General features: G+C 33.1%; 1 long non-coding RNA gene across 2 annotated transcripts in view; it reads left to right on the forward strand.

Moving 5' to 3' along the window:
* The window catches only part of LOC114010315 (uncharacterized), a 631,839-nt gene that overhangs the window by 193,106 nt on the left and 426,668 nt on the right, over positions 1–12,065 (forward strand). For both annotated transcript variants that reach the window (XR_008745520.1, XR_008745521.1), the window contains exon 3: positions 11,793–11,845. This is a non-coding gene — a long non-coding RNA (uncharacterized LOC114010315). The remainder of the gene's footprint in view (positions 1–11,792; positions 11,846–12,065) is intronic.

Consider the following 12,065-nt stretch of genomic DNA (forward strand, 5'->3'; position numbering starts at 1 on the left):
TTGTGTTTAACCTACTGGTCTCGGGAATTGATTTGTCCGATGCTTCCAGGGTCGCTTTTTGTTCAGCCTCAGAAGAAATTGTATCAGCATTATATCTTTTTCTCAGTCTTTAGGAAGATCTGAATAGAGTCTTCCTTCACACCACTGAAATTACACGTTAGTAGTCAGGTCTGGCTAGTAGTCAGGTCTGGCTATAGCTAGCTCTGAAGTCTACCATATCCTTAAGGTGCCTGCAGATCATGGGTTGAGTGCTTGAAAACTATGAACTGAAACAGCTTGTGGCAATGAAGCTTAACTGAAAGCAGGCATGCCCCTGCTGAGAAGCCCTAAGGGGTGTTTGTTTAAGACTATTTTTGGTGTTATCTTTTGACAAAGGTTAAGCAGCTCCCTGCTAAGAGTGTTGGCTATTACAGACCATAGTTTAGGCATTTTATTCTTTCTTTGCTAACATGACTGAAGAAGAGAACCACCTAGCTGCCTAAATTGGACATAATTATCTTGCCAGAGAGACAACAGAAAAATTAATACTCCTAGACAATCAGTGAACAGCAATTAAATCCAAAGTTTTAAGTTTTTAAATATCAGAGATTTTTCAGCACGCTTAGAAAGCTGCAGAGAACTTTCTGGTGATTAATATGAATGATATTTTAATTATCTTTATGGATATATCTATTTTTTAAATACAGCAGATGATGTTTTAACTATACAGTTAGCAGGAATGCTGCTCAATTTTTATAAAGCATTCTAATATTAGAAAAGCATTAAAAATCACTAGCAATGTTGGTGAATTTAGATGCATCCCTAATGAGTTAATTAAAATGACAGTGTTTCAATTTTAGTAAGAATTCTGTTTCTGTGAAAGAGATGAAAGTATTTGGGCAGATTTTTAGCATCTTACCTCAATGCCCAGTGGACATAACAACAGAAATTAAGCCTAACTAGTTAATACTAACAGAAAAAAAAATAATTGTTAAAAGCAATAATTGCCATCTGTTCTTGTCAGTATTATTAATGTGCATAGAATGGCCTTTATTACAAAATAGCTTACAACTGTAGTGTTGACAAAATTTGTTTCTTTCAAAGTAGCTGGACTTGCATTAAAGAAGTTAAGGTGGGCAAACAAATTCAAAATGTTAACACAGCCTAATAGCATTGGTGTATCAGCCAATTTATAATTAGTTGTAGTTTGCAAGGAATGCAGATCTCACTGGAATAAAACCACAGTATCTGATACTTGTGGATAAGGTTCTGAACCATTTATGCATTATACTTCCATATTCTTTAACTGGTATTCTTAAGCTGGCAATGTAAATTTGATTTCTTGTATTTTGAGGGAAAATTATTTCTTGTTTCAGTTCCCATCCTATGTAAATGTTAGGTCTTATTAGGTTTGTAAATTTAGTATACTCTATATTGCAAGATTTTTGACTCATTTTTCTAGGCCTAGAAGGACCAATTTAATGCTGTTAACCAACGTGATATTTTAGAGTTAGTTATTATCACTTTATTTTTTAATGTAGTTTCCTAAGGCTCATTTGTTTTCTCAGGTTATCGCTAGATCCCTGCTTCTCCTGAGTTGCTTTCAAACCCTAATTTCTGCAAACCTGGCAGAGGAGTAGAGGTCTTTAAAACATTAGATTCTTACCAGATTCATAAAGATTGGGGTTTAGATAAAAAAAAGAGGGATTTCGCCCATTATTCTTTGTAATAGAGAGGGAGGGTGTTCTGTGATCTGAGGCAGGACTTGTGTTTGGCAGCAGAGCGAGCGAGTTGCATATGGCCAGTGCTTGTAGCTCACGGACCATCTCTTGTCCCGCCATAGAGAAACAAATGCTGTCAGTTCTGGGGCTCACTGAAGAATGTGTGCTGGAACATTTTTATTAGCACAAGATTTAAATAGACATCCCTATTCAGGATAGTATTTAGACAAATGTATAGCTTTAGGCAAATGTTTATACTGAGATTTTTCCCTTGCTGAAAAACGTTTGCAATACTTTCTGAATTGGGGCAATAGAAATTTGCCTCTTGAGGCAGTGAGCTCTGCAGCTTACCAAATTCAGAGAGAGGTTCACAAAGCTGTCGGTTTTGACAATGAGATGGAGAGCCTTGGTGCTACGTCTGAACAAATAACAAAGTCAGCCTTGTTGCTAGCTCTGCCCATTAACAACTTCTGTTTCAAATGTAAGGGAGTTTGGTCTGATTTGTATTTTTAGTGTGTGTCTGACTTGACTTCTATATGCCTGTTTTATTATCCTGGTCATACATTGCCATCAGTAATTAAAAGTTTCTTTTTTCAGCCTAAATTTTGTTTTAATGCCAACAGCTTAAAATAAATGCTTTTCAACAGTTAGATCTGTAACAGATCACCAAATGTGTCTTGAAATAAACTGCTCCTATACTCTCTTATATGTTTTCCTGTCTTAAACTTTTGGTTTTCTCATAGTACATTTAATATTTAATCCTTCAAATTGTTGAGCTTTGGGAGATTACCAACCACTTCAATACTTAGATAATAGATAATACTTCTTTTTTTCTATGATGATTCTCACAGGGCTATTCAATTGCTGTTCCTAAGGAGCAGTTTCAGGAACATTAAGTAGAACTATGGGATGTTCTTAGGTTTAATTCATCTCAAAAGCATTCCGGATTTAAGAACATATAGTTCAATATACAGAGAGACTGATGAGCACAGATGCTCCATGCTTCTATAAATACTTTCTCTTTGTATACCAATTTCAGCCAAACAAATAGAATTTCAAATTTCGTGACAGAAATAGCGATGTTTCTCTGTTCAGCATTCAGAATCTGTGGACATAAATATTTTCCTGATGATGACACAGAATTTATATATTCCTTTTGTATTTGTCATCTTGAAAGGCAGCACTAATCACTCACAGCAAAGTTTATAATTCTTAAAGCTCTGGTCTTAAAACTCTAACCAAGAACATTTATGTGATAAAAGATCTTAGAAAACTTTAGCTTATTGCACTGTTCTGTCTCCTTGCACTGGAATAAGAGGCTTTTCTTTTATTTGTGGTATCGAAATAGCAACTTAAGTTGTTTGATGTGGCTCTGTTGTATGTGTCTTGTAATTTCCATCTCACATAGTTCTTTTAAAACAAATAAGGTGCTTATTGGTCTTATTTATGATCTGTTTGGTTTTGATTATTTCCCATTCTGCATATAGTTGCCATACATAGGGTTTTGTGGGTTTTCTTTGACATGATTGACTTTCAGAAGGATTCCGGGACTTTGGGGGCTTTATTTGTGCCCTTTGAAGATTGTTACATTTTGTTACAGCTAAATTCATGGTATAATTTATTTTCTGTGGGATCTTAATATTCTTATTGTCATCCTTTCTATAGAAGGTATGCATAAGTGTCAGGAAACAGCTGCTGACAAAGATGTTTTCAACACTCTTGTATTTGAATAGGGTTATTCAATTGCATATCAAGTTTTAAATGATGCTACCTCATCACAATTAACTGCTTGGAAACCAAAGACTAAGATACAAATAATAAGAATGCTCTTGTATACCTCAATAGTATTTAATATTTCATCTATCACAAATGAATGATTTTTATATTATTCTCAAGTATAAAAAAGTAATGGTTTATGACAAAAATGCTTGCTATGCCATCTTCGGGAGATTCACTTACACATTTTTGTGTCAATATACTTATATAGCTCATGGTTCTTGTCAACATTGATAAGAATCTGAAATAACAGAGATGTATTTTTAAGTAATTGTAAAATAATAATAATTAGAACATAGGAGTGTAATAAGAACAATATAATCCTGTTTTATGAACAGAATAGATGCTGAAACAAGATGCTATGTTTTACTTTTTAAGGACCTTCAGCCCCTGTTATGTATAAAATCCCAGAAACAACATGGTTGTCCTTGCCTGTAAAAGCTGACCAACCATTCTTCATTAGTAAATCACCATACTGACTTTCAAAAATTAATAGGGAAATAAAAAACCCTAAACAACTCCACACCCAAGAAGGGTGAAACGAAGAACAAATGCACTACTTTAATCACAAAATAGATGCTGATGGCATATTTGTTACGAAGTTACACACAGAGTAGATGTCAGTATAGACTGATGGGTGTAACTGATCCTAATTATAATGGCATGTACGCAGGTTGTGCCCTCTACCATAGGATAAAGCTTACCCCCACAGTAATTCTGTGCAGTAATTCTGTAATATGGTGCTATATTATTTTCTTAAAACCTACGGCATTTCTAAGTAGCTAGGCTTTATATGTTTATAAACCCATGTACTAAAACCAGCACAACTAAGAAGTCATGTGAGTTTAAGGCATACCCTGACTAGGGTCTTCCAAATAACTGAAGATGTCTGTAAATGGAAATGCCCAGGTTTTCAGCTTGGAATTCCATTATAAAGTTCTTTGCCTAAAAGCTTTGTTCTCATGGTAAGTGTGACACAGAACCTTGGTTCTTTAGAGCAAAATTCTCTGCTTCTGTCTTGAAGACTAGGAATATCACTGGATGATCGCTAGATCTTGTAAGATCATCTTAGTTTTGATGCTCTTACAAGATGATCTAGTTTTTCTGGAAAGAAGTATGTCTGTAGAAGAAGTTTTTATCACTGGGCCAAATTCAAAATTAAGAGAGAAATATTGAATATTTAACTTCTTAATGAATAACATGTTAGACTAGATTTGTAAAAATTATTATGCCATTTGTTGTCAGACCATACTTTTTGTTTCTTATACTTAGTATAAGTACAAAAATAATAAAAATACTTGCTTTTGTAACCTAAGCAGTCCCTTGTCTTCCCCAGGAAGCTCTCTGGTTGCTGGATGTTACTGACAAAAGTGAAAGAAAAATGATCAAGCTTTTTCTATTTAATAGGACATTAAAAAATAATTTAAAGTTTCTGTTTGGGCTTTTTTGTTCCTGCTGTCCTGAACTGGTCGATGGGGAAACACCCAGGAGGAGTCATCTCTGAAGACCAGAACAATTTTGTGTATTTTTAACTTATGCAGTTGTCCATTTAACATTAATTTTCTTTGTTATTCAAGTAACTTTCAAATTAATGTAATCAATAACATTAATGGCCTTTAAAACCCAAAGCAAGTAATGGCAATGGAAAATAAATATAGAAACCTTCTGTGTTTGGTATCAAGCTATCAAACTACAACTTTTTTGAAAAAGGTGGCCTCTAAGAGAGATATTAAATTCTTTAACCAAATATTGAAAAACTGTGTGTGGCAATAAAATAGAATTAATATTAATTTCCCTCTCTTACTTCCTTTTTGTTTCTCCCTATATACAAATTTATTTTCCCCTATTTTTTGTTGTATATACAGATACAAACAACCCTTGATCATAATTTCTTGTGTAGTGTATGAAAATATTTGGCAGGTCCTGGACTTAAAATTATCACGTCAGCTGCCATTCAGACAGGCACAGGAATGCAATTTCATCAACACTATAAACCCTAATGCTTCCATTGTCTTTATGCAGCTGTCTTGAGCATCATATGTATGTGTAATTATAAATCTGGGCTGAACATAAGAAATAGATCTTGGAGCAATTCTTCCCGTATTTTTTGTTTTCTTCTTTTGAGTGTTGCAGTCACTTCATTTTTTCCCTGATAACTCTTTGTACAAACTAAAGTCAAGTAATATGACTTTTAGAGGGAGACATGGATGGAGGCATGATGTGATACTGAACCAAGACTGGAATATGGGTTGCAAAAAAAACCCCAACAAAACCAAACACCACCCCCCCCCAAAAAAAAAAAAAACAACACACCGAAACCCAAAACATGTATTTACCTGTATATTTAGGTTTTTAAAACTATCCTTATTGTCTTATATTTCAATCATATGAGTAACAGTTTTAAAGGCTTCAGAAGGATACAAATAATAAAATTACAACACTTGCTGTAGCATAGAGAATGTGTCAAATTGTAGTGACCTGGCTTCCTACGAGATACCACCTTTACTCATTCCTCATCTCTAAGATATATTTTCTAGCTGCTAAAGTTTTCCGTGCATTTTGACTAGGTTATAATATTTATCACTTGGCTGTCATATTTGTGCTATCAGTAATGTATAGATATATGTTCTTCTGTAAGTCTGATCCTCAGCATTTACATACTACTTTGTGTAATCTAAAAAACAAACAAAAAATCCCAAACAAACAAAACCAAAAAAACCACACCAAAACAAAACAAAACAAAGATGAAAAACCAGCATAACATTCAGAAAGGTTATTTTTCATTGTGTTGAGTAATGTTTTCTTTTTCCTGGTTTCTGTTGGAACTTGATGATTTTAAGTTTTATTTGAGATGAAAAATTAGGAGATGGGGAAAATGGCAAGAATGACTTCAATGGAAACCTTTTCAATTTACTGGTAAATTTATGGTAGTGTTAGTGTAAGGAGGGGTGGCTTTTTGTGTTTTCTTTGTTTTGAGACTTCTAACAGAAAGGGATTGAATATTAGTTATTGTATAATAGTGATGCAACTGCAAGTGTTATGATCATAAGGTTGGGTTTTTTCCGGAATTGCTATTTTTTTACCCTAAAGCTGCAGTATAAAGAAATTGTTTCCCATTATCTTAGCTTTTCAATAATTTAGACAGGTTCAGAAAATTTTGTATGATAGTATTTGCAAGTAGGCTTCTTGTAGTTTTTTTAAGGAAAAGCAGGGAATGGTTTATGTGGTGTATTTATCATTCTTAAATTTTGTTTTCCATTTAATATGTAAACCATTTTCCAGGGGGAATTATAATTTAATTCCTTTGCTTTACACTTACTTCTTCATTTCAGTTGTAAGTCATCAGTGCATTTGGCAATTCTACAGCTAGTTTCTCTGTCTTGGTAATTTATGTAGATTAGAAGCAATAAAGATCTGAGAACTGACTCCCTTGTGACCCTTTTCAACACTTTACTTTCTAATCACTTTACTTTAATCAGTTCTTTATTTGTTCCCATGTTTAACCTGAATCTTTCCTGCTTTCAGTTTAAGAAGAAGACTATCATTTGAGACATTATCAAAGGCTTTATGTAAATCCAAATTATGGTGCTTGTACTATCATTATCAATTTTATTCCTAATCTTTTCATAAATAAAAAATGGCTGGCTGTCAAGATCTTATTTTCTTTAAATGTCTTATGATGGTAAACTGTATTTGTTTTAAATTATTGACAGTTATTTAATGTTCATCATCTTTAAATAAGTTATATGCTATTGTGTAAACTGAAATTTTAAGGCCAGTTCTCTCTGCTTGGTTCCTTTCTGTGCCACAATGTGTCACGCAGTGTGTGTGTATGTTCACACACATATATTGGCTGTAATGGGGCAAGCACAGCCATCAGTAGCAATTCTTCTGCAGTTTCAGTATATACAAAGCAAATTACCATAGAACTATTGAAGGTTGCAAGGGAGTTGTGTGGCTTTGGTCCTGACAGATCAGATGAGACTGATTATTTAGAAAGTTATAGAAAGAACTACAAAGCTTTTCTCCTCTGCTCACTGCATTTTAGGAAATGCATTTTTAAAAGCATGAACAAAACAAAACAAAAAACCCTGTCAGGTTTGGTTTTTTGGTTGTTTTTGTTTGTGTTTTTTTTAAATTGCAGTACTTTTGCAGAAACTAAGGTAGCCCAAGAATAAAAATATTATTTTGTGTAGATTGGCCACTCTAGTAAGACTCTGTAAGAACTGAACAACTGTATCTACCAGTAGGAGACAGTTCTAGAGAGTAACCAATAGAATTCCTCTTCTTTCCTCCTGATTGAGGCATATGCATTTTATTTTTTTCTTAGGAAGATAATATTTTGAGATATTACTTATATTTACATGTATCATTTAATGACTGAAAAATTCTTTTTGCAACTACCACTGTATTTATTTGCCACTCTTCATTTTACAGAGGTATTAAGGTCATGCCAGATGTCCAATTTTTAGACTTTTTTAAATGAAAAAATCAATACCCTACTGAACTTTGAATATGAGTGATCTTCGGCTAAGCCTAAAACTGTTGCTAAAAGATATTAATATAATATGACCTATTGCTATTCATTTTTTTTCATTTCCAAATCATATTCTAGACAGTCATGTTTACAATAATATCTTTCTTACAGAATACCTGCATTTTTCATTTATAACTCAGAAAATTTAAGACAAAAAAACTAGAAAGCTAATGCAAAACCAGACAAAAAATTAAGAACTGAAATTAAATAGATATTCATAGTTTTCAGCCTAATGGTTAGTGTCTGATCTATCAGAAAAGATCCTTCTGTTGGCAGCTACTGAAACGGGTTGATTCTGATTAGTTCTGTCAGAAAGATTTGCCTCTTTAATCTCACCATAAATATAAAAGAACTAGAATTAATATTCATCAAAATGCTGAAGAAGCTATGGATAAAATTTAAGATAATGGTTATTTTCTTATTTTGATTATGAGAAAATTAAATGCATGAATAGATATGTGTTAGATTCAGGATAGGCATGGAAGTCAGGATATTGTGCCACTTGTTTAAATGATTCTGATGAATCCAAAGCAAAAGAAAATGTAAAATGCAATAAAACGAATACAAGTTTATTCAAGCTCTAGGAATCATTAAGGAAACTATTAGCATTGTGGTATATACAATGTAAAGGCCAATATAGTTAGATACATGTGGAATTGAGGACACTGGCAGCATTCAAATTCTACTGTCTCACAGTCACCTTCCCTTACAGATCCTGTGATGCACTCTAACTATTAAATTAAATACTATTTAAATTGTTAAAGACTAACAATTAAAGAAATCCCACCAAACTGCATATTTAGTGGAGCTGTAGTTCAAAAACTGCCATTAAACAGAACAGATTCTTTCACATGTAGAGGTGCCTGATTTCCTGGTGTTTTAGTATGTCATCATAGAAAATCTGCATTCTGAAATACATTAGTATACTTTGCATTTCACAGTATGTAGAATGAATGCACTTGAGAAGAATAACATAGATTAACGGATTCTGAAATAACACTTCAAAAACTCATCAAAATATCTAAAGATGGAAGAACTTGGCAATGCTTTGGAAATGTCCTCTTGTCTACTCAGCTCTGATCTAGTTTATAGTGAGCAGCTATCATAGTAACATATCTAATTTAGCAATTTTCAGATCTACGCTGGCCCTCAATTCTATGAACATATTTTTCAATAGACCAATGTTAGAATAGGAACTTTGCTGCCCATCATTATACCTATTAATTGCCTTAGATAATACAAGGATGTGTTAAATTACTCTTTATTTACCTAGTAGCACACATTTGTATAATACATGTGCTCAAGTCTGGAACAGTCATATTTCCTTACAGTGAGAATGACAAAAGATTAGTCATCATTTACAATAAAAATATCCTTTCCTTTTGCTATAAAATAAACCCAAATAATACCCCAAAATGGAAGGACATCAATGACAGTACCAAATAGTAAAAGACACAGCAGGCAAAAAGTTAAAAAAATAAATGGAATTGACAGTGCTTTCAGTATGCCATTGAGCAAAAAGAGAATGTAGCTTTTATTAAAAAGACTTTCTTCCTTTTTAATAAATGCCCCAAAAAAGTGTTAATTTCCCAGGCTGTCTATTTTTCACCATATGCTTACATGATTTTCTATTTATTATCCTTCAGATTACAGTGTATTACTTTAGCATTCACTCTTTGTTTCCAACTGGGAGTATATGTAACTATCTATTCTGTGATCCCGTAAATAAGCAATTATCTACTCAGAAGCCATTTCAGATGATCATTGCTTGCACAAAAGAACTTGTAAGGCTAAAGGCAGACTGATTTTAATCAACAAACAAATGTATAGTATTTTTAAAAGTAATTTTTTTAAAATTCATGAAAAATGCGTGATCACTACATTTCCCATTGCTGTGTCAGAAAACATTTATTTTTGAAGGTTTGCAGGCAACAGAATACTTGTTGATCTAGAAGTACTTGCATGGTTGGCTTTTTGTTTCTTGATTGGCCTGGGATAACTATGGAAATCTGCTTCGGAATGATGCCTCTAGAGCAAACTAAAATCTAACACTTGACTTCACTGTTTGTGCATATTTGAAGATTCAGCCCAATGTTTTCTTGTTATATTGGAGTGTTCAGTACCAGGTAAGTATGTTATGCCATGAATACTCCAAAGATAAGGAACAAAACCTATTTTAGGTAATGGGGAGGTATAATACTGAATGTCTTTCTGCCAAAATATGGTTCTTACGCTTTCTGAACCTTTCTCCCACCTGTCTGAGGTGGGAATTTGGGACATTTTTTTTTTCATGTCATTCCAATTAGTAATACAGTTTTTTATGTGAAACTAAATGGGGGGGTGTGCGTGTGTCATATTTTTCCTATATTTCTCAGCCTTTCCCATTATCAAGGCTGACATATTGACACAGAACAGTTTTGTAAATCTATCCCATTTTTACTACATCATAATTCCTGTATTAAAACGTTACTAACTTAATTTTAAAAGAAATTTTAAACATAAAATGTATTTAACTGCAATTTTCTTTGTTTTGTATGTATTTCTGAAGGCATCATGGTTTTTACAAGTAGTTTTAAATACTGTAGGGAAGAGTGAAAACCTTTACCTTATCTTTTCAAATAAGAATTTTTTTTCCTCACCTGTCCTTGTACTTTCCCTCTCAAGAACTTAGTGTTTTTTTCTGCAATGACACTTTGGGAACACTTTCAGTAAAAATTTTGTTAGTGGCAGAAATGAAACCAGCCTACTTTTTACCAACAGACTCCTGAAAATTATGCTTTCAGGACAGAGTGAAACATTGCTATCATAGACATATGCAATCTTGGGGGTATTAGTTCACATTTTCCAATCAAAGACAAAAGAAAGCTTCAGTTATCATTCCTGTACTTTTGCAGTGATGAAAATAAATGAAATACAATAGAAGCAGTGAAGTGAGACAGTAAATTTGATGTGCTCCTATCAAAAAGCTGCATTTATGAGACTTCCACTCTATCGGGATATACCTCCAAATGCTACAGCCTAACAGGAAATAAGGCGAGATTTCAAAGAAATATGTATTCTGTGATTATTTGAGTCATGAAAAGAATGAGAAATAAGTTGATTTTAGTCCTACAACTCTGGAAACTGTGTGGGTGGTGGTGGTGGTGGTGGTGGGTGTTTCCTGAGTTTGTAAATTAAACTTATTTGATGCAGACTTAATCTTTGTATGCACCAAACCATACTACCATATACTAAGTGGTATACAGTATTTATTTTGTCTGTTTATTGCCATAACACTGCCAAGTCAGAATTCGGTTGTCCAAGATATTGTTCAATTGGAGAAATAATAAGTGGCCTTGGAACTTAAAACATAAGTGCTAAACAAGAGGGAGTGCATGAATAGAAAAGGAATGAGATACGAGAAAATGCTGGACAATTTTCTTTGTACGCATAGTCACTTGGATCCCAGAGGTTGTAGAAAAATCTGTAGGTACATACGTAAAACAAGTACTGATATATGCTCAGACTAATAAAGGTGGTTTGCCTATAAATACAAAAATAAGTAGATCAGCACTTAAGATCTACTTGAATCACATCGAGCATAATTATTTTAATTTTTTTGCAATTCTAAGAGCATATCACATTTTTCAAACCCTGAAGTTTCCTTGATAAAAATTATAGAAATACACTGAGGGGAACATAATTAACATTAATCTCTATATATTTAACCAATTAAGGTGATTTACTTTATCTGTGGATTCTGAGATATCACTAATAATACCTTACCTTCTTTACAACAGGTAAATATTCCATTTCAATAAATTGCCAAAAGGAACTGCAAAATACTTCAAAGGTAAGGACCTCCTTAAAAATAATGCTTCAAATGATCATTCTTTCTGGTTTATCAGTTAGAAAAGAAAATGGAGAATGTTAATTCTTTCTGACTATCTGGCTAATAGCAGAGAATTACAGATAGCATTAATTGGCATAAGCCTTGACTTCCTGTTTTTCTTTATACATTATATATATTATTATGTCTTTTATATATAAAAGAAAAAAAATCACTTTTCTTA

This window comes from Falco peregrinus, chromosome 2 (genome assembly GCF_023634155.1).
Source record: "Falco peregrinus isolate bFalPer1 chromosome 2, bFalPer1.pri, whole genome shotgun sequence".
NCBI lineage: Eukaryota > Metazoa > Chordata > Aves > Falconiformes > Falconidae > Falco > Falco peregrinus.